Genomic DNA, 24,582 nt, shown 5'->3' with positions numbered 1-24,582 from the left:
GGATAAGAGATCGCTTAATAGAGATCACCGATCTTTTTGGATAATATTTTCTAAGCAAAAAATAAAAATAAAATTGCAAAAACAAAGTTACTATTATGCCTATATTACCCACAATTAAATCTCAACACCCATATACTTGATATAGTTACAAATAAATCTGATTATTAAAAAGATATGTATGAATAGATTGCCCACAATATATTGCTATTATGCTTAGATTGTCTAGATTGTCGATTTTAAAACGCAAAACGAGGCCTTTACATTTTTTTTGGGATATTCACAATGGTAACCCCCTACAATTGCTACGCACCAACGATATCCCCCTTTTTTTGGATTATACGAAATGACCTTAGTTATCTTTTTTCTCCTAATGATGACATTAATGATGGTGTTTTAACATAAAATTAAACCATGGTTAACCAAAATAGCAAAATGACAAAAATGCCCCTTTTTATTTGACAGATTTTATTTTTTAAAATAAAAAAGTCACCCCCTTCCCCCACCAACCTGCCACCACTCCCCTGCCCAACCCATGCTGGCGCCGGCCTCCCCCTACCCCCACCAACCTTCCACCACTCCCCTTCCCTCGCCGACACGCCAGCCTCCCCCTTCCCTGCTGCGCCCTCTCCACTCCTTCATCCCCCTGAACCATGAGTCCACGACCCCCCCCCCAAAACCTCAACAACCTACAGCTTCCCAACCTCCGGCAGCCCACACATCACCAATTGCTCCACCAATTCGCCACCTACAATCGTCAATTCGCCACCAATCAACGCTGGTCACTTCCCAGCTCACCTTAAAACTGTCGCCAATCCGATTTTTACCAATTAATCTCCCTTTACAATCAACAATTCAGTCACCAAAAATTGTAATTTCGACCACAATGGCAGCTGCTAACATCAATTTAACGCCCTAATTGAAGACCCAGATGGTGCGAACATGGAGTGCGCTCACGAGAACGGTGACAAACCCACAAAAACGCCATTAACGAATGAATTTTGGTTTGCCGGAGTGATGAATTTTCACCATTTAGTTTAGGTTGGGGTATTAAGGTGAGGCTGTATAGGTGGTGCTCAGGGGTAGGGAGCAGTGGCAGGGAAGGAGGGTGAGGGGCGGCTGGTGTAAGGAGAAGGAGAGAGAAAGAGGGTTAGGGAGGATGTAGGCACCGGAAAAGGGGAGGGATATGGCGGTGGCTGGCTGGTGGAGATGGTGGTGTGGATGATGGTTATGGTTGTTAATTTTTCTAAATGTTTTTCTGTTTTTCTTTAAAAAAAAAAACTAACCATAGTTAATTTTAATTGACTATTTTATGTTAAAACACCATCATTAATGTCATCTTTAGGAGAAAAAAAGAACAGTAGTGTCATTTCGTATAATCCAAAAAAGGGGGGGTTACCGTTGGTGCGTAGCAATTGTAGGGGATTACCATTAAGAATATCCCCTTATTTTTTTTACAAATTTCGAGCTCAATTTGGTTCCTTAAGTCCTAAACCGACCCTCAAAACCTTACCCCAAACATTTTATCGCGGTTAAAGTGATTAATAGTTAATGACAGGCAAATCGATACATTTACACACAAAACGATGCATCAACATTATTTTTTTTAAGCCAATTCTGAGCTCAATTTGGACCCTTAAGAACTAAACCGACCTCCAAAACCTTAATGGAACATTTTTCGACACAAAAAACAAGAAAAAAAATTTAATTAGCTGACCGGTAGGCCCCATAATTGTTTCTTTGACAAAATCTGTAAGTAGATACCAAAATCTATACTGTTAAATTTTGTAAGGTAGTAAAATAAAAAAAAAATATTGGATAGGTACCAAAAATCAGAGTAGGGTCTTTTAGTTGTACCAAAAGTCAAATTTTCCTAAATATATTTATAATATTTATGGCATAAAACTTACACGAAATTTCAAATAATGAAGTTAATTTACCAAAATACCCTTTTGAAATAAATGTTATAAAATAATTAGGGAACTAATTACCAAAATTACAAAATACTAACTCCATAAGAAAAACCCTAGCCTCCTCTCTCTCTTCTCTCTCCTAAACTCTAGCCTCCATTGTCAATTTTTAAGGGGTTTCCATCGGATTTCACCGGTGGTAAGCCCAATCTTTATTTTCTTTTACGCTTTTTGTTTCTTAGGCTATAATAACGTCTCCCTCGAAATAAAGGGTTTATCTCCTTTGAAAGACAAAGTTTTTTCAATATCCTTTGAAAGACAAGGTTTTTCGGATTCCTTCAAAAGACAAGGTTCTATTTGTGTTTAATTTGGTCTCCGGTTGTGCGGTACTACGATTGATTATGGCTCAAATTCGGGTTACGAATTCAGCACAAGAATTTATCTTTTCACAAAATTGCGAAGCGTCGACAGATCCACTAAAAAATTTGTATGAGGCACGAATCAAGAATGTGCCGAATTGTTATATTTATGTATTTGGATTCTTACCCCTTCCCCGATTAATTCTTGTTTGATTTTGTTAAATTCTTTTTCATTATCATTAATTGTCAATTGTAGATGTCGTATGGCTTTAATTAATGAAATTTAGTGTCCTTTAGGACTTCTTAAAAAAAAAAACCAAAAAATTACGAAATACTACAAATCTCATCGTTCATCGAAAAATCAGTAAATGCGAATGGTTAGATAATCCTAATTTAGCAAGTTAGATCTACCCTGTCTTCACCGCATACGCTCCATCTTTTAGAATTTTCCAAAAAAGTTTGTCTTTCAGCAGCTAAGAACTAGATAAAGGATTTGCCAAAACTAAGGAAATTTCATCATCTAGGAAGTTTTTTTTCTTTATCTTTTCAACATCCCAGGCCACTCCTCTTTCTCTAAATTTGTTTTTTCAACCTCCCACTAGAAGATCCATGTCGCTCGCATGTAACGGGGAGGGCCTGATAGTTTTTCCTTTCTTTAGTAACCATGAGTCAGCTCATACATTAATTTTTGTCTCATTCTCCACACTACAAACCATTCATTAATAAAGACTTTGCTCCCTAAATACTCCTCTAAGAATAGCTTAAATCGATCATAACCTATATAAGTGTTGATAACACTCAAATGTTTGAAATATCGGGCTTTAAGAAACTTACAAACAAGTGTGTCACCTACATTATATTGTAAGTTGCCACACCTATTTTGTGGGAAATTTTGTCAAGAACGAGCTACCCTAAAGATAGGCTATTTTGTGAATGACTATCCATTTTTTTTTTATATTTTTGAGCAACTAACCCTAAGATACCTAAAGTTTGTGTAGCACTACCCACTAACGGATTCTGTCAAATTAAGCTGTTTGTAGGGGCCACACCTACGTTTTCTCACCCAAATAACTCCATTCCCAACTACCTCTGTCCTCTTTCAATAACTTTTCCTCCATTTTTCCATCTCTTCTAACCTTTCACCATTTTTATCTGACCTAAGAGAATCTTAAAGAAGGAAATTTTTTCCCCTTCTCTTTCCTCTCATGGGTTGTCTCTCTCTTTCCTAGTTATTGATTAAAATATAATTTAATTCAAACTCCAAAATCCTAAAAAAAGCAAAACCCCTAATTCAATTCAAACCCTAAAACCTAAAAATTTAAATCCCCAAACTTAATTGAAGCCATAAAGGCCAAATTGAATCCCTAATTATGATAATTGAAGTTAATTAAAACCCCTAAACCAATTAAATATGCCATGATTACAACAATAGCTTAAAACATTACTTAATTTGGTGAGAAATTGTGTTCAATTGCTCGAATTTTTGAATGTTGGATGAGTTTGGGGGTAAGAACAACAGTTTGACTTTAAATAAGTGGGAAGAAAGTTAATTGGGTGGGAAAACATAGGTTTGGGTCCTATAAACGGCTCAATTGGATGAAAACCGTTAGTGGGTAGTTCTAGACAAATTTTATGCATCTTAGGGGTATTTGTTCACAAATAATTAAAAAATAAAATAAAATAAAACAGGTAGTTGTTCACAAAACTACATATCTTTGGTTTTTTTCTGACAAATTTTCCTATTTTGTGAGCAAAACTTGGTTAAATTAAAGCATTTTAGATCCTGCAAACCAAGTGCACCCTTCACCTTAGGTATACATAGGTTATCCTAGCTATACTAATGAAGCTTACTATGTAGACTTGAACCCCACCAAAAGAGTATGAATTTCATGAAACTTTCGAAAGTTGAAAATCACTCATCACATATTCAGGATTAATTTGTGCCACCGTCTGTGAGGAGGGTAGCCCGTCGTTGGGGATCCTATTTCCTCTATGCCCATGGTCATTTAAAAGACTAGGACTTTACACTTTTTAAGGTGTGTTAGGATTTGAATTCCTGACTGTTTGGGGGACCTTGATTTAGAATTGATTCCATCATTACGCTTTTTGGTAAGAAACTAATAGGGAGTCGCCAATGAGTTTTAGGAAAACTCATGAACCTCGTTCATGCCTTTCTTCCAATTAGAGTTCAAGGGATATTTAGCACGAATCATAAGTTTACCCAAGCCCAAATTGGTCTACTTGTACAAGAAATGAGTTTGGGAGCGAGGGTACTAAAATAACGTTCCCTTTAGGGGGGAATCGCTATCCTAGCCCAAGAATAACAATCTCATCACCAAACAATATTTGCAATGCGATTCCTAAAAACAAATTTAGTTTATTTTATTTAAAAACATTAAAAACAAAAGGTCTACATTGCAACGATTGTCATTATTCTTTTTTTTAATCAAGTTCGTGAAAGGAACAAGAAATAAACAATATTCGCCTTGACTTAAGTGATAAAACAACAATTAATTATTCAATTCTAATCTTTAATTAACACAAGAATACTATGTGAAATTAATTAATTAAAGTTTATTTAAAGTGACCAAAAAACACTAATTAATTGATTGAATTTATTTAAACAAGAAAAGAAAAGTGATTTATCTAAGTGCTCAGGAAACTAACTATTCTCCTTTGCTTGCTTAGATATCTGATTTATATGTTTATGGACCTTCTTTCTTCTTCGTACCTCCAAGTACTTCAAATGGATGGATTAGGGTTGAAGAGTATTTAGGAAGAAAGGAGAAAAGTAGTATGATAGTAAGAAAATATGAGAGATTAGGGTTTTAGAATTCTAGGGTTTTTTAATTCTGATTTTCTGTTGTCATTAGGGCTGACGAAGACCCCTATTTATAGGTGTAGGAATCTAGGTTTAGGGTTTTAGAGCTGCGATGTCAGGTGGCGCGCGTAACTCTCAGAGTTGCGATGGAGTGCCAAGCGCAACTCTAAGACTTGCGCACGGCAAGCGCGCACAACTTAGAGAGTTGCGCGCGGTGCTGTTTGCCTTATACGAAAACGCGTTTTTAAAACTTCTATAACTTTTGATTGCAAAGTTAGATTAAGGAAAATAAGATATCATTGGAAAGCTTTGAATTTCTACTTTCCCATTCCGTAAGAATTAGGTTACAATATGTTATGGATCAAAAGATATGGCCATTTGAGTGAAAGGGTATCGGTTTTAAGGCCCGGTTTAGTATTTTGATGATAACTTGTTCATTTTAACTCGGAATTGGGCTTATAATATACCGTTGGAATGCTCTTTGAAAGGAATATCTATCTTTATAGGTCGTCCACGGAAATTAGATACTTGGTTTATCTTTTTGGCTCGGTTTTTTAACAATGTAAGATCCATTTGATCCAATCATTAAATTTAACGCATTAAGGTCCGTTATTAATCAAGATTAAGCATGTATGAACATGTTTTAGGCCTAATAAGTAATCGAAAAAGGATCTATGATAAATCGGTCCCAAATACGGGTTCAACTTACTTCATAATGCATTTCGGTGTCCATAAACACTTCAACTTTAATCTACCATAAGAACGAGTTTTTGTAACATTAACGCACTTTCCATCAGGACAGAAGGCCAAAAGTAGGTGTCTATAGTTAGCCCCCACTTTGATCGAGTCTATAGTAGAAGAGGATCAAAGTAGTCAAGGATACAAATCCGAGACTCATTCTACGAAGTTCCTTAGAGATAAGGAATCTTTTAGTAGTGTTGAGAATGTCGAAACAATTCTTGATTCACTTAATGTTCAAGACAAGTAGCTACTAAGATCAAGGTAATTTGAAATTAGCGCGCTAAAGAATCTAGGTTGACCTTTTGCAAGTATAGAACGCTTTTACAAGTAAAGGTTGTCGTGGGTAATGTCATGTTATGAGAAGGTACCAAGTTTAAGAAGATGAAAAGGGGATGATACCCTCTCAATATGTCATTGGCGGTCTAAAGTCCCTCGATTTGTCATTGGAAGTCTAGTCCATGATTTTAAGAAAGTAAAAGATAATAAATGGGGGGTGTTTCGGCCTTCGTAGCCCAACACTTGAATAAAAGATTGACATACGCTGCCAAATCAAATACTCGATGTCCATAAGATAGAAATACATGTCTCAGGACTGGAGGCACATATCCAAATCCAACGAGAGAGAAGAAAATCGGTAACTCTCTCAGCAGTTTTGTCCACGAGATGAAAACATGCGTCTCAGGACTGGGGGCACGTATTTAAATGGATGCGGCTTCAGTAGGGGCCGCTCTTTATACAGGGGGTGAACGGACACCCTAACTGTCCGGTAAAGCTAGATTGCTTCCTAGCTAACCGTATTTGCTTCCAACAAAGGGCGTCTAACCCCGATAGTTCGGTGTGCCAGTCGACTCGTTTAAGCTAACGCCTTAACAGATGCAGATGTTCTACTATTTTTGACGGGAGGCAGATCACGTTGCTAGTGCAATTTTACGCAACACATACGCTGTACAATTTTACGATGTACGATACGCGATATTTTTGTTATGGACGCCAAAAATACGAAAAACGTGACATTTCTAAAAGGGCGGTACAGGAAAATGCCAAACTTTTTTAAGAAAGCTCTTACGTGAAGCACCACTACGGGATATTTTTAGACGCTTCACGAAAAACATCCAAAACGTATGCTTGGGGCAGGCACAAAGCACGGTGTGCATGCAGGATGATGCAAAAAACTATCAAAGAAGAAAAGAAACTTCTCGATGCAAAGCAATAAAAGGTTTTTGAAGGTTTTAAAAACTTTGCGAGAAAGCTTGTCGAGGCGCGAATTCAACGAGCTAAAACGTTTGGTTTGGAAGAAAAAACAAAAACCAGAAAAATGGTCATTTTGACTGACCAATATCCGCGCGCAACTTTGGGGGTTGTGCAAGGGTGTCGCGCGCAATATTCGAAGTTGCGCGCAGTTATCTCATGCAACTTTGTGATGCGTGCAGAACTTAAACAACGAACAATTCAGAAGAAACATGATTTGTGGCTCATGCTCTTCTTCGTCATTCGCCATTTTCGATCTCTTTCTCTAGAGCTCTATTTTTTCTATCGTTTGAAACTAAGGAAAGTAAATCTTGCTCCTTGTTCATTGTACCAAATTTTGAATTTGGTCAACAAAATGGGGAAAATCGAAAGAAGAACCCTAACTTTTTAAATTGGGGGTATTCGATTCAACTTGTTTTCATGAATTTGTTTATTCTATGTCGATGTGACATGTTTAAGGAATATATTGCAACAAATATCATGTGAAGTGGTCAAGTATTGAGTCGTGTATGAGCATACACAAGCATATATGTTTTTTTCTTCATTTGATTTTCGAATTTGTGCTTGAACTTATTTCTCTTTTTTTTTTCTTTGCTCATATGGACTATACTTGTCAGTTTTAATGTAAATTGAAGTGTAAGAATGACAATTACGCACTAAAATCGGGATCGAAATTTCGAACTTTGATAATGGCATGAAATTGTTCTTGCGGCTCTTGTTTAATTTTGCCATGCGTAAGTTGCAAAATAGGTTTTATCAATGATAACAATAATCGATGGTTATTATTATTCACTTATAAAACTATGATTTCAAGATTTGCGTAAAACTAGTTAGATTAGGAAATTCTTGAAGACATCATCGAACTGGTGTAATTTGGTTATATTTCGAGCTTTTGAGCCCCCATTTTATATTTTCGAGTATCGTAGCCCCCAATATTGGGTGGCTTCGATGACTTGTTTGTTTTTAAGAATTAGACCCTTTCATGTTGCTCGAAATGGGTCTAGAAATACCGTGTTTCGTCTTATTATGATAACAAATATGATCTTTGAAACGATTAAACAAGTGTTTTTAAAATAGTTTTAACAAAGGAAATTTTCTATGTCTAGTAAAATTGGTCGTGCGTTAGAACAAGTAAGAGGAAAAATGAAATGTTGTTCAACTTCTTTCTCTATTCTCGCTACTTTCGAATTCTGTCTTTTAAGCTCAAATTTTGTTACTGATTGAAGCTCGAGAAAGTAGATATTATCCTCTTCGCGAAATTCCAATGTTTTCAATTTTTCATTCGTGCAACAATAGAGAATTTAAAATGAAGACCCCTTAATTTTGAACCTAGGAGTCTTTTATTTACGTTTTTAACTCATGATATTGTTTGTCTTATGTTAATAAAGTGTCTTAATACAATTTTTGTGATGAATGATTGAGTATTAAACTTTCGTATGAGCAGGCATGTTGTATGCATTTGAATTCTATTTTGATACTCATGATTTTGTTTCTTTCTCTCTATACTAGTCATACTCTATAATCTTTAGAGTAAAGTGAAGTATTGAAACAACAATTATGCACTAAGATTAGTTATTGAAATTGAACTTGAAAATGGCTCAAATATGTGATATGTTCATGTTTGTAACTTGTTCTATGGCCAAGTTCAGTTGCAAGCTTAGTTTTCAAATAAACATAATGATTATTGAATCATTGTGATGCATTTGAAAATTTTGAGGCTCGAGATCTACGTAAACTATTTATAGTTTAGGTGATTCTCGAAAGTAGCTCGAATGGCATGAATATCTCATTTTGTTTATTATGGATATTGGAGCCCCCCATGTGTCGGGTTATGCGCATTCTTGCTATTTCTCAAGTCTTGGAGCCCCCAATTTGGGGTAGTTCTAATGACTTGCTATAATTTAGGCCATTCATATCATCATGATGTGGGAATGGACCTACGTATCCCACATTTTGTGTTTTGAGAATATTTTAGGATAATGACCTGGCTTACACATTTTTAGCTAAAGTCATGTTTAAGGAAGCAAGTTAGTTCTTTGCTTGTTTATAAACCAAAAACAATTGTAGTTAAGGTTTAATAATCTTTACCTAATGTCAAAACGTTCGTAGAGATCATTGCGGTGATATTATTTTCGAAGTTGATTTAGAACATCAAATATTTTCTTCGTTCTTATCTATCTTGGATTTTGGTCTTGTAGGTGGTTCGTTTACTATCCCTAAGCCAATATTCGCAGGATGACTATGCGAGAACAAGTTCGAGTTAAGAAGAAGTCAAATCTTAATTCATTCCTTTTGGAAATATTTATGTATATGCATGTATTGTCCAAAAGGTTATGGAAAATCTGAATATTTATTTATTTTGAGAAAATGAAACAAAATTCAAAAAGGGAATTTTGAAAACTATTTTTTGAGAGAGTAGGAAACATGTTATTTCGAACTAGAATTCAAAATTTTGAGAGGGTCCAATAAACTTAATGAAAATTTGTTTTGAAAATAAAGTGAAGCTACTATGTCTAGTACGCAAAATACATAAACATGTTATTTTCGAAACTGGACCCAAAAATAGAAAGAAAGCCTAGCTCGTAATTGAGTGTGACTTTTTTGTCCAAAATTGATGAAGGTAAGTTGTAATTTGCAACTTATTTCAAAAATGATATGAAAATGTGAGCAAAATCTTGTATTTTCAATCTTGTTGTCTCTTTTTTCATATTTGTCATCATTGTCATATTTTTCTAATTGAAAGTGAAGCTCTCTCAATTAAGTATGTAGGCACCGTAGTTTGAAAATGAATATTACCAAACTTAGGTTTGATGGAGTGTTAGAATAATTTGTAAAATCATTCGAATCACTTTTCAAAATATGGTCTTAATTCAAAACAAAAGTTAGGGTAGGGCTATATTTTTGTAGCCCCCAAGTGTAGACTTAGGTGGCTTTTGGAATTCATGTATACATATGCTAGGGAATGTTTCTCATGTTCGAAGCCCCAGGATTTTGTATTTCCAATTTTTGGGATTTTGCATATGCTTATCATGAATGGTTTGATAAGTAGGAAGTAATGTTCTTCCCCTTGTCATTAAAAGTTATTAAGATGGTTCGTAATAAGCTTTGCATGACATTGATTTTGTAACATAATCAGCATGTTCAAATCTATAAATAGAGAAAAGTGGGGATGTCTCAGCTTTTTTGAGCCCCCATTTTGAGGCAAAGAGCAAAATATTTTTACCATTTTTGGAGTTTTTAGTTGCCAATGGGAGGGATCATCCCGACTTACCCCCCAAAAAAGAAATAAACAAAAAAGACAGATTTGCATAAAAAAGGAAGGGGAATCCAACTTTCCCATAGAAGAATAAAGAAAGAGAATTAGACATGTTTTCGAAAGGAGAGGATTATTAACTTAATAGTTGGAATCATCGTGATGATTTGGCAGTGAAGTATATGTGTAATAGTGATAACGATCATTTTTTCATGTAACGATCATGTTCAATCAATGTTCCTTGCTTAGAGAGGATGAATATATCCCACACTGGCGGCCATATAAATTGATCTAAATGGGATGGCTAATACTCAAGAAGTGTAAGTGACACCTAAAGTTGACGTCGAGGCTGTCAATATATCAAATCAATTAACTGTATTCACTCGTCTTTTTTCTAGGCAACATATATAGAACTTGAATCACCTTGGTAATAAATAGCCCTATTATATTAAAAGAAAATAAGATGATTGTTTTTGGAAGTGTTGATCACCTTATTTTTCTTGGCAAAAGATATGGAAAACATCGAATTTAATTTGATTCGATTGCTCTACAAAAATGATGTAATCAAGCCAATGGTTATCAAATCATCCAAATTATTTGATTTTATAATCATTTCTCAACACTTTATGCACTTTTTGGATGGCATAACTATTCAATAGTATGTCCATATATGCAAAGGCCTAAGGTGAGCCATATTTTTGTAAAATGATGATTTTTGTGGTACATGGTTATGGTCTATGATATGTTCATTTTATACAGTATTTTATCCCCGTCCCTTGGTCATAGTTAGGAGTATTTTTGGCTCTTTAGAGCCACTTTTATCACTAATATGCGTTTTCTAGTGTTTTCGTAGTTGTGGTATTATTTTACAGGAAATTGCAGGTTTAGAGCATTTTCCTCGGACTTATTTGAGCCACTACGAGCGTTGGAGTAGGAGCGTACTACTATGACCACATTCCGAAGCCCAAGGCCGCGTTAGAGAAATCAAACCGGTGATTAAGGGCTCAGTGAAGAAAAGAAGAGCTTGAGGCAATGGACCGTGTTTCAAGACTTAAGAGGAAATTCGTTCGGGCCAAGAAAATAGCCCAAAAGAATAGCCCAAGTGAAGGTTCCATTCGCCCGAAGGCTCGCCCGACCGGGAAAGCCCTCGCCCTGAGGCGCGCCCGGCCGGGCGAGGCATATAGGAGAAAAAGAAGCTTCGCCCTGACACACGCCCGACCGGGCGCGAATGAAGCAAAAAGGGTCAAAAAGGCGAGCCCGGCCGAGCGAAGCTCCACCCGATCGGGCGTGTGTTTCTGAAAGAGTTTTATGATTTTTATTTGTTTTATCTTTTTAGCCTAAGTATAAATACGATTTATTTTAGGAAGTTTAGGATTTTTTTACACTATTTTACTTAGTTTTCGGATTTAGTTTAAGCTTTTGTTAATTATCTTACTTTCTCTCTCTACACTCTTGAGATTTATACAATTCACCATTTCCGTTTATTTTGGTAACGATTTCTTCCCTTTTATTTTCAGTAATTTTATTGCTTAGATTAATTATGTCTTGCTTAATTGCTTTGATTAGTTTAGATTTAATCATGTGTGAGTAGTTTAATTCTAGGGTTATGGGGATCCATAAATAATATGAATGGGTAATTTATTATTGTTGATCGTTAATGCTTTGCTAGATTTCCTATTGATTGGATTAATACTATGAAATTAGATTAGGCCTGGTTTAATTGAATGAGTTATGCAATATTGATTCGAGATTCGAGAGATGAGAATTGATGTTTAGGCTTAGTTTCAATAGGCAGGTTAATTTATAAATGGTTAAATCAAGATTCGAGAGATGCGATTTAATACCGGTAGATTAATGCTGTGATTGTAATACGTAGCGAAAGCCCTTTATAATCTGATTAACTGATGCATTGGTAATTGATTGTTGTGTTTTACCCTGGAATATTATTTATTGGTGAACCTATACCCTAGGCCTTTTATTATTGATTTCCTCCCTTAATTTAATTATTTTCCATTAGTTTAATTCTCATTCAAAATAATTTGGTCACTTGATAATTTAGATTATATTAATTGATTAGGAATAAAAAAAACTTGTTTCCCTGTGGATTCGACCCTACTTCCCTATCTATTTTAGTTAGTGGTTTTAGGAATTACTTTTGATTAGGTGATACGACTTTAGCCTGTCAGTCTACCACAAGGAGGGCCTTTCCAAGGTTGTAACGTGGCTACGCTCGGGGTTATATAAAAAAAAATGGATGGCTCAAGTATACTCCCTTAATCCCTTACTTTTGGTTCTTGTCTAATTAAAACCTTTCTAGTTCGTTTCACAACTCCTACATTTGATGCTTTTTTCCTTGCCCTCTCTTTTTTCTTTTTTTTTTCTTTTTTTTTTAAACTTTTGCATTGGATTTTTCCTTTTTGGGTTTAGACTAACTTTGTGTTCCCCTCTTATGTTTCATTCCCCCAATTTTTCATTTGTATCTTTTTGCACCATTCCCATCCCAAGGTTTGGAATAATGTAGGTTGAATAAGTAAGGCTCAATTGATGAGCCTCAAAAGAGTTGCCAAAAATATGGATTTGTTCTAAGGTTAAAAACATGGGATCATCTTCGTAGAGTTTCAAGTTTCCTCCTGTGTTGGTGTAATCATCATATCCCTTCTCAGTAGGCCAAAAGACGGGCCTCCTTTCATTCGATAAATCTTGTAAGCCAAAGCTCATCAAGATTCTTAAAGTGTTGAGCACATACGTATGCCTTTTTTGATATTGCCTGTTTGTATGTATATTTCATTTAATTCGAGCTAATAACAACAAAGTGATTGAAAAGAGAAATAAATAGACGTACTTGAAAATATAAATTTTTATTCATTAATTAATGAGAGTACATAATAAGTAGATTCGACAGCATGAATCTCTTAGTCTATCATAGAGAAATAAAAAGGAAAGAATCAAAACAAGACCTAGGGTGCTACATCTTGAATTGTTGACAACTTCTTGAGATTGCGTCTTCGAGCTTTGTCCGTTTCCAACGTAGGTGAGATCCTCTCTAAAAATCTAGTCCATCTATATATTTCATGGTTTCATTTATCAATTCCCTTTCAATTAATGTTCCCACAGTGTAGACTTTACGAAATGTGTCTAAACCAAGGTATTGTAAATGGCAATTGTATGGTGGAGACATATTGTCTATGAACTTTGGAACAAGTTCATGATCCGGAGGTCTTTGTGAAAGAAGAGCAACCTTTGATCGCCACCTGGAAAATAAGTCAATGAAGCCTTCTTCATCCCCTTGCTTGAGTAATTCAAGATCACGCAAGGTAGTTGTGAGCTCGATGTTATCTCCATATTGGGCTAGAAACGCTTTTATAACGTCCTCCCAAGTGGAAGTTTGTTTTGCATCGAGGTTAAAAAACCATGATCTAGTAGTTGGGTCTAATGAAAGAGGAAAAGTACATGCATATAAGCTATGCTCAACCCCTTTCAATGCCATAATTCTAAATCTCATTAAGTGAGTCTTAGGATTGTCTGTAACCTTAAAGGTTGGTAAATCCATGGTCAAGAACTTTTCTGGGAGATTCTTTCCACTAGGAGGTGGTGCAAGCTCATAATTGAAGAAATTAGTCCCTTAGCTAGCTCGAAGGACAAGTTTCTCCAAGGCCTCTACTCTTTCGGCTCTTGTTTTTTCTAGCAGAATTTTTTCTTTTTCTTTTTCTGCTTATATTTTAGCTTTTTCTGCTTTTCTATGAGCCTTAATTTGGGCTTCTTCTTCTCGTAGGGCCTTTAGGTTTGAGAGTTTCTCTCTAAGTTTCTCCAATGCTGCTTTGTCACCCATGATTGGACTATTATGCAAATGTGGAATATGATCTAGTAATGTGTATCACGAGATATTGAGCACGTTCACTTAAAACCTTTTTTGCCAAGCATTCAAATAATGAACAAAAGCCAAAAATGTTTTTTTTATCCTTCTAATACGATATCACTTTAAGCAAGTTTGTTGATGGAAAATGTCAATAAATTCACGAACAATTATTAATGGAATGTCATGATTTGTGCTGACTTCAACAAGGTAATCATCTAAAGATTTTACTTTAGGTGATCTGTTTTCGAAAAAGGTAGAAGAGAAAGAAAAGGAAAGTTGGATTGAAAATGCTCATCAAATTTTTAGAAATATTAACCAACCTTAATACACTCCTCAAAATGATCAATATACTAGAATGTGGTATTTGTTGATCATTTAGATTACATTAAAGATCTTTATTTTTTAGATTCTCATATTTCTCATATGTAAAGGATAATTACTAAAAGTTTAAATAAAATGGTTGCCTTTAAACGTTAAACTTAAGAAATAATTAAATCATTTTTCTCGGATTTATCATTCGTTATTCTCTCTCTCTCTCTCTCTCTTTTCGGTTATTGAGAATTATAATTTTTTATTAGTTTCTCTTTTTGTATCATACTCTTTTTTTTTTTGAACGATTTCTTGATTTTTTTTTTCGCACTATTTCTCATTTTTTTGTGAGGCAATCATCCTAAGTAAGGTTCTCGGGATTTTCTTTTTAAACCATAGAAGAGGTAAATAAATTATACTCTTAAATCAAGGCTGATTAATTACAACTAAAAGATGACGACCACGAAAATAGGCACGTTTAAGAATAGGAATATTGATGACATCCTATTAAGGGATGCGAACTTCTAATGACGAACCTTATAAAAAGTAATGTCATTAGTTCGATTAAAAAGTACGTATACGAATCATCATAATCGAAAACAGTATCGCGCGCAATTTTCTGTCTTGCACTAACATGGAGAGTGCAACTTCGAGAGTAACGCCTGCCAAATGCGTTTTTTTTTTTTTTTTTTAGAAACACAAAAATAAAAGAACGATAAAAGACATGTTTTTTGGATTTTTCTTTTAAAAAAAAAGACGAACAAAGTAAAAGCAACTAAGTTAGACAACCTTGTTAGCCAAAGAGATATTATTAGCACCTACTTAACGATTAACCTTGAAGCGGTAATATCGTTCTCTCCGTATAACATTGCTCATAATGAGTCAAAATTAACATTGAACAGTGGGCGCGCTCAAGAACCAGAGTTGCGCGGAAGAGCCGCACGCAACGTCTGGACTTGTGCTTGGAGGGCGCGCACAACTTTGACAGTTTGCGCGCGCCACCGGGCAAGTTCGACATTTTAATTTATTTTTTTTTTGTGTTTTTTTTTTCAATCGAAAACGATTTCTTATTTTTTATCAAAATGATTATCTTTTCTTTTTTTTTTTTTTTTTTTTTGTCAAACCACATTTTTTTGAATTTTTTAATATCTCTAGGTAACAAGTTGGAATTAATTAGATTAGACGCAAAGCATATAAGCACATTTTCATGTAGTCACATAAGCACATAAAAGGGATCGTCAAAGCATACAATGCCATTCTATGGTCAAGGCTTGGGTGTCCAAAGGTACCATATCTTAAGAACGATGCACGAATCAATCACTTAACGTGTTGACCCATGTCATGATTCTCCCAACATTTTGTTGGCGATATGGGTGTGGGATGATTTTTATTGATTTCGAGATAAAACCTTAGTGTTCGCGACCCCTAGTCAACGAGCCAATCCCCAATGGTTAAAGTGTGCTATGATTATGCATGATGCAATGTTGCTTATTTAACTTTTACTCTTGTAAAAAGGAAGATATTATGCGTTCAAGTCTCGCTCTTTAACTAGAGATTATCCAAGTTAGCCTTTGTTACAACTCATAGGTAACCTAAGTTGGAAACCTTGAACCGTAACCAAAAAGCTAATCTTGTAACCTCTAAGTCCCCAATTGAGTCGCCACTGTGAGGAGGGTAGCCCGTCATTGGGGATCCCATTTCCTCTATGACCATGGCCCTTTAAAAGCCTAGGAATTTACACTTTTGAAGGTGTGTTAGGATTTGAATTCCTGACTGTTCGGGGGACCTTGAATTAGAATTGATTCTATCATTACGCTTTTTTGTAAGAAACTAATAGGGAGTCGCCAATGATTTTTAGGAAAACTCATAAACCTCGTTCATGCCTTTCTCCCAATTAGAGTTTAAGGGACATTTAACACGAATCATAAGTTTACTCATTCCCAAATTGGTCTACTTGTACCATAAATGAGTTTGCGAGCGAGGGTACTAAAATAATATTCCCTTTAAGGGGGAATCGCTATCGATCCTAGACCAAATGCGGCCTCTACTAGCTCTTCCTTTTTCACAATCTCATCACCAAAAAATATATGTAATGAGATTCCTAATAACTAAGTTAGTTGATTTTATTAACAAACAATAATCACAAAAAGTCTACATTGCAACAATGTCGTTATTCTTTTTTTTAAAATCAAGTTCGTGAAAGGAAAACAATATTCGCCTTGACTTAAGTGATAAAACAACAATTAATTATTCAATTCTAGTCTTTAATTAACGCAAGAATACTATGTGAAATTAATTAATTAAAGTTTATTTAAAGTGATCAAACAACTCTAATTAATTGATTGAATTTATTTAAACAAGAAAAGAAAAGTGATTTATCTAAGTGCTTAGGAAACTAACTATTCTCCTTTTCTTGCTTAGATCTCAATTTTATATGTTTATGGACCTTCTTTCTTCTTTGTACCTCCAAGGACATCAAATGGATGGATTAGGGTTGAAGAGTATTTAGGAAGAAAGGAAAAAAGTAGTATGATAGTAAGAGAATTTGAGAGATTAGGGTTTTAGAATTCTAGGGTTTTTTAATTCTGATTTTCAGTTGTCATTAGGGATAACAAAGACCCCTATTTATAAGCGTAGGAATCTAGGCTTAGGGTTTGAGAGCCGCGGCGTCAGGTGGCGTGGCAACTCTCAGAGTCACGCTGGAGTGCCGAGCGTAATTCTAAGACTTGCGCGCGGTGCGGTTTGCCTTATACGAAACGCGTTTTTATAACTTCCATAACTTTTGATTGCAAAGTTCAATTAAGGAAAATAAGATATCATTGGAAAGCTCCAAATGTCTACTCTCTAATTTTGTTAGAATTAGGTTAAAGTCTATTATGGATCAAAAGATATGAACGTTTGAGTGCAATGGTGTTGGTTTTAAGGCTCGGTTTAGTATTTTGATGATAACTTCTTTGTTTTAACTCGAAATTGGGCTTATAATATACGGTTGAAAATCTCTTTAAATGGATATCTCTATGTATAGTCCTTTCATGGAAATTGGATAGTTGTTTTATCTTTTTGGCTCGGTTTTTCAACAATGTGAGATCCATTTGATCCAATCATTACATTTGACGCATTTAGGTCCGTTATTAATCAAGATTAAGCATGTATGAACATGTTTTAGGCCTAATTAGTAATCGAAAAAGGCTCTAAGATAAATTGGTCTCAAATACAGGTTTATCTTACTTCATAATGTATTTAGGAGTCCATAAACACTTCAACTTTGATCTAGCATGAAGAACGAGTTTTTGTAACATCATCGCACTTCCCATCGGGACAAGAGGCCAAAAGTAGGTGTCTACACCGTCTTAATGAGTACTTCTTTTCTAGAAATTGAGAGAAATTTCTCTTTCCATCCATTAAGATACTTCCATATCCTCTTCTTCAAACTTGCAATAATTGTCTTTTAAAACTTTTCAATGATAGTCAGAAGGCCTATATTCTTCTTGTAATAATCGTAGCACTTTATCTTTTTGATAAGTACTAATTTATACACATTTTAGGTGCATATCTACTATGAATTTCTTATAGATTTAGAGGTCTTATGTGCATATTTACATTATCAATTTGCTTAGGTTGTGCTCTACTACTCTCTGTTTGTGTGTTTTGATGAATTTCAGATGATTTAGATACAAATGTTGTGGCTTTCTAATCTTTTGTATAATAATCATGGAGTATGAAGAAAGATTGCTCAAGGATCTCAACTCATGTCTTTGAGGCGAAATTGGGATAGAATGAAAGACTTGACGAATATGAGTCACGTCCACTATTTTGATAATAACTTTTGATGTACAAATGATAATTGAGTGATTCTAATTGCATTGGAAATTAGACTTCAAGATATTTCCAATGATATATTACAACCCCAAACAGGATCTCAAGGTATGACTGTTTAAGAAGAGCTACGCACACAACAACAAAGCACGGACATGTCTCATGCTAGCACGTCCATGCCCCGACGAGTGAACTAAGGCACGTCCGTGGATTTAGCCCTTAATTATCCTAATATTATAGATTTATTATAAATACTCCTTGGCTTTATTATTTCATTAACAATCAGTTTAGAAACCTAGTTTTCTCTCTAGTTTTATTTTATTCAATTCAATTATTATATTTTCTTCTTCTCTTTCTTTTATGTTTGTTTTATTTTATTTTATTATGTTAGAGTAGATTGTTATTCTAGGGTTAGGTAAGTTGAACCCTAGCCATGATTGATGCTTGAATTATTCTTTTAAATCAATTAATTATTTATATTGGTCATGCTTAATTGATTGTGCTTATTCCAATACTAGGTTAGAGATAATTAGTATGGTTATTATTCCTTTGTTTTAATCGCAACGAGAGTTAGGTTTTAACAGATTTAAATAAATCAATTAAGTGTTTGAAGTTCATCACAAGAGTAGTTGAATGGATGATTAGGAATTTAGAGTAATGTGCTTAATGTCTTTAATTTGCATGATTCCACGAGAGTAGGCTTGATTGTGATTAGGGAATCCATTGATAACTCGACAAAGACTTTTGGTACTATCTAAGTATTACTTTTCCTTGTGAACATATAATTGATTGATTAGGGTAGGAATCTGTCTTGTATTGATTACGCTAGTGGTGATACTTAACTCTAGATGTTTTTATTATTTTAATTTCTTTCGCTTATAGTATAATAACTTCAACCCCTTGTCAAAAAAAATAATAAAAATAAAATAAATAACTTCAACCCTATTTTTTATTGCCTCAACTTGTTATAATTCATAGCCACCTGATATTGATACTACCTTCTCTGTAGGATCGACCCTAACTTACTCTATTACATATTAGGAGGATTAATTAGCTTTGTACTATTTTTTTAAGGTGTGCGACCACTTATCACTTTTACATCCGTTTCATAATAATTACAATATTTCCTAATTTGGTAAGGATCCAAGACTACTTTATTATATTTCTTTCTCATTAACCCCACTTGCATAAAAATTTTATTATTTCTCTATTCTAACCCCATTTAAGGTGAGTATGATGGAAGTGGGTTGGTTGAAAAAATAAAAAATTATGAAAAAACAAAAGTGAGTATAAGTAAGGAGGAGAGAGAATATGAAAAATGTTAAAAATTGATATGAGGGGACCATTAGTGAGGAGGAATTCGAAAATAGTAAAAATTGTTAAAAGTTTTCAAAAAAGGAAATGTAGCAAGTAATAAAATACGGTCGAAGAGGGAAAGTGGAGCAAGTAATAAAATATAGAGGGAGTATTGAGTATCCCTAAAACAATGACAGAGTAACTCCTACAACATTAACAAAGTAACCTCTATATTATTAATCAAGTAGCCCTTATAACTCTAACTGAGTAATCCTATGGTGGTTGACCATACCATCGTGTGGCCAATTACATATAAAAGTTAGTGATTCTCATTTCCCAAGGAATTTCCACTTCCTACTTTTTTACTTTTATTTAAATGTTAATCAAACAACTACTGTACATACAAGTACATTTCGCATGAATATGTAGTTCTGCCTTTATTGAAGTGCAACCAAACAAGGTCCTTTATATTATAAAATTCATCCTATGTTTCCTACATTATAAATTTTCTAAAATTTATTGCAAGACCTACTATATTTTTTTTTAAAGTAAAGGAGAAGGACCAACCTTCACGAGTTTTTTTGTTCAGTATTAGCGAGTCAGACACTTTGAAAGCGAAGGGAAAAAGGGTAAGGGATCCCCACCCTCAAAGTGTCTCTGATGGGAATTGACCCATAACCTCAAGGTTGGAAGGTACTTCCTTCGTATTTTATCACTTGCTCCTTGTTCCTTTAGCGACTGTATTTTATTACTTACTTCATTTCCTTTTTTGGAAACTTTTCACAATATTTTACTAATTTATTCTCTCCTAGTGGACCCCCCCCCAACTATCATACTTTAATATTGAGTAAAGTAAAATACAAGATGTTTTGGGTTTTTTGGAGCCCCTCAGGAGAGTTACAATTCCAAGAATGGTTGTCGACCGTCTGTACCTGCAAAACCACGTAAACTCCGGTTGGGTGGAGTTCCGCCTCCGACGATCAAGTTAGAACGTGTCCAGATGTATAAAAGTGCGGAGGGTAAAGGTTTTTCTCTCAGATTCCGAGAGAATTCTGTAATTAATATTGCTCGGGTTTTTTGTGTATATTTCTGAATGTTGCAATAAATGAGGATTTTCCTCTATTTATAGTGTTTGGGGATCAGTTCCCCTTTCATGGATTAAAGTGCCACGTGTCGCCATACCAGAACCCTTCTGAGGCTGACACGAGTCAGCATGCTATTGGGCCACTTGGACCAGGTATTTTTACCTTAAACATTTGCCCCTCACAGGTGTGACATGGCTTGCCACGTGGCACCTATGACAGGCGTCATGATCTGAGAAGGTGACGTTTTGCCTCTTTCTCTCTCTTTCTTTCTTTTTTTTTCTTTTTTTTTTGAATTTGAATTTGGAAGGTGACGGTTCGCCTTCTGGGGTTCTTCTCTATAAGTAGAGGTCCCCCCCTTCATTTTCAACACTTATTCCTTTTGAGAATTTTTTCTGAGAAACGAGCTTTGAGACCGGCTGCTATTTCTTGCATAACCTTCTCTTTTCTTCACTCAACCAGCTACCGTCTGAGTGCTTTTCATTCAAAACTGATTAAAACCGCCTGAGGGTCTTTTGACATTCTCCTAGCTTTCAATACACCCACAGCCAGTGAACCGTCTAGGGTATCTTCAAGCAAAACTTCAGAGAAACGTCTGAGCTTTTCAACAACTTTCCATTGATCTTCAAGAGGGTACATCCGGGCAACCGTCTGGGTATCCAGCAAGCAACAAAGAGATTTTCGGCTGCTGATCCAGATAGCTAACCTCCCCCATACTCAAAACATCTTCGAGGTACCGTCTCTACCCCTTGCAACTTTTTTGAGTTTTTCCAGTTTTATAGCCTGTAAAAAATAATGGACTCGCCCAATACACATACACGGCACAGCCTAAGACAGTTGTTAGCCGGTCACCGGATAAGGCTGCGTCTAGGACTGGGGATGCCGTCTGGGGGTGTTTGGACCACCCTTACTCTTCCACAAATCCGACCGTCACTGTTCATGTGTAGGACAGAATGGCTCGGACGAGACGGATGGTTGTAGACCCCAACTACCGATCAGACGGCTCAGCCAAAGCTCCGGATGACCTTGTACATTATGACCATCCGGGTGTACCTAGCACACCTAATAATGACATTTTAGAAGAGTCCGAGGATATAGGCGGTGAGGAGACCGTCTAACAGTCAGACTCTAAAGAGTCTTCCTTAGAACCGTATGCCCCCCAAGGGGATGAGGAGGAGTATAAATGGCCCTCAATCAATAATCCAACAGAGGCGCACATGTCCGCCAGGGATGTTGTCACTCTGAACGCCACCTTCCCCGGATTTATAAAGAAGTGCCCGGTTATGGATGGATGGGAGATTGTAGTACCGCCTGTGAAGGCAACCGTTGTCTGGGATGACGACCTTGATCATGTCAACGACTATTTCGGCTTCTATGAGGCGGCATTCAAAGCCGGCCTCCGGTTCCCCCTCCACAATGCAATAAAAGGCCTCTTAAAAGGCTACGACCTTGGCGTTTGGCAGTTAACACCCAACTCCTAGGTCAACATATTAGGATATATAGCCGCTTGCGAGATGTAGGACATAACGCCTAGCTGGGAGGCGTTTGCCCATATGCACTACCTTAGTCGTGCCCCCGGCGGCTAGAATGCGTGGTATACATTGACCACGCACCCGGAGTACATGATGACGTTGGAGAAGCCGTCTAAATGGAGTAGCTGGAAAAGCAAGTTTTACTTGGTTTCTTCTCCATCTTTGCGTCTGAACCACCGGCTGCGTCGATACAATAAGAACCCAGCTCTCCTTGAGAAGAAATGCGCCCTTCCCCGCGTCCCGGAAGAGTCCTGGATGCAAATAATGGAGACGGGATTCTTCAAGAGAACCTCCATGCCTTTGGATGATGGGACTAAAATCATTGTCCCCAAGAACTGGGTCCATCATCCGGACTGGCTAAAGGCAAGGCGTTCCTTTCCGCCTATGGCCTTAGCACAATGTTTAGCAGACGTATGTTGACTAATAACCGGCACTTTATGCCGTCTATATCATTCTTGAATGGCATTTGACTTTGATTTTCTTTTTTGCAGAGAAAGGATTAGAAATGGTGCCTCCAGAGAAGACACTTGCTAAATCTGCTGCTCATTTCTGGAAGGATCAGTTAGAGAAAAAAAGGCCCAACTGGTGGCCAAAGACGGCGGGGTAAGCTCCGGCTGTAACTTTTATTACCGTATGTATTGCTTTGATGTGTATTTTTTTTCCCCGTACGTAGGTTCGGCTGACAATCATTTGGCTATTAGCCACTTTTTATGAATTTTACCGGTTGGGTTGATTTTGCTTTTATTTGATATTTGTTTTAATTTTTGCAATTTTTTAGTATGCTCGTACAAATCTTTTTCTTTTTGCCAAGTGACTCATCACATGCGGTATGTTGGATGCATTGGCTTATTTGCCCCTGGACGGTTGTTTGCTTGGTAGTTACCCCACCCTAAGCGGGCAGCCGTCCAATCAAGCATCCGGAAGTGTAACAGACGGTCATTGACCATATTTAAAGAAGTATAATTATTCTCTAAGTTGGATTAGCAGACGGTGCCGGCTAGGGCAAACCTAGATTATTCGCTTAATCGGCTGCGAGTTACCCTTTGGGTAACTGTCGTCGCCGTTTGTTAGGAAGCAGGCGGCCATTGGTCAGGTGTTGGTATCATAACCAGGTTATGAATTAGCTGCTAGGGTTTTAACCTTGCTTAATTTTTACTTGTAATCGGCTGTAGTGCCTTTGGGCAAAGACCGGTTATATCTTATCAAGACATCAGTTACCGTCTGCGTTGCTTTGGAACAACGACCGGCTGTATCTAGATCTCTATTGATTAATCAAACGGCCGTGAGTTATCTTTAACCTAGTCAGTTGGTTAAAGCCACTTGAGTTATGATTTATAGAATAATGTACCACCTAAATGGGAGATACTCTCTTCGACGAATTCACCCAAATGGGCGTCGCCGATTGCTTGCCCATGTTGGAGTAGGTGGTTGGTTGTATAAATGAAATCCAGCCATTAGCCTCAAAAATAGCCCGATTGTGCATTGCACAGGCGGGACTTTGTACATAGATCAATGATTGTGAAAATAAAGCATCATTTGATTAACATACTCTATTTACAAAGATTTACAAGCCTTTAGAAGAAGTACTTCTTCAAGTTATCTACATTCCAAGTTCTGGCTAGCTGCCTGCCATCTAGAGTTTCCAGACGGTAGGTGCCGCCTCTAACTTCTTCAAAAATCAGGTAAGGGCCTTCCCAATTAGGGGTCAGCTTCCCTTGCTCATTGACCCTACCGGTTGCCTCCATCTTTCGTAACACAAAATCCCCCACTTTTAAGGGTCGTTTGTGCACTCTTCTATTGTAGGCTCTCGTCATTCTCATACGGTAAATCTCATGACGCAAGGCGGCATTGCCCCTGCGCTTCGGGAGTGAATCCAATGCTAGATGCATGGCCTCCCAATTAGCCTCTTCATCATAGAGCATGATTCGAAGAGTTGGCTCATAATGTTCTATAGGCCAGACGGCTTCAGTGCCATATGTCATGAGAAACGGGGTTTTACCTGTTGCCCCCTTTTCAGTTGTTCTGATGGCCCATAAGACATGAGGCAACTCATCTGCCCATAGAACTCCAACCCTCTTAATTTTCTTTTCGATGTCGTTTGAGATGAGTTTGTTGAAGGCTTCAACTTGGCCGTTTGCTTGAGGACGGCCGACTGATGCAATACAATGTGAGATCCCTTGATCTCCTAACCAGCTCTTGAGAGTAGGCATCTCAAAATGATGGCAATTGTCAAAGACCATAGACATAGGTACCCCAAACCGGGTGATAATGTTCCTTCAAATGAAGGAGATGACATCCTTTGTTTTTATGCCCTTCACCGCCTCTGCCTCAACCCATTTGGTGGAGTAATCTACAACAACTA

The sequence above is a fragment of the Chenopodium quinoa genome, unplaced genomic scaffold (assembly GCF_001683475.1).
Source record: "Chenopodium quinoa cultivar QQ74 unplaced genomic scaffold, ASM168347v1, whole genome shotgun sequence".
In the NCBI taxonomy this organism is placed as follows: Eukaryota; Viridiplantae; Streptophyta; class Magnoliopsida; order Caryophyllales; family Amaranthaceae; genus Chenopodium; species Chenopodium quinoa.
Note: the sequence above shows the minus strand (reverse complement) of the source record.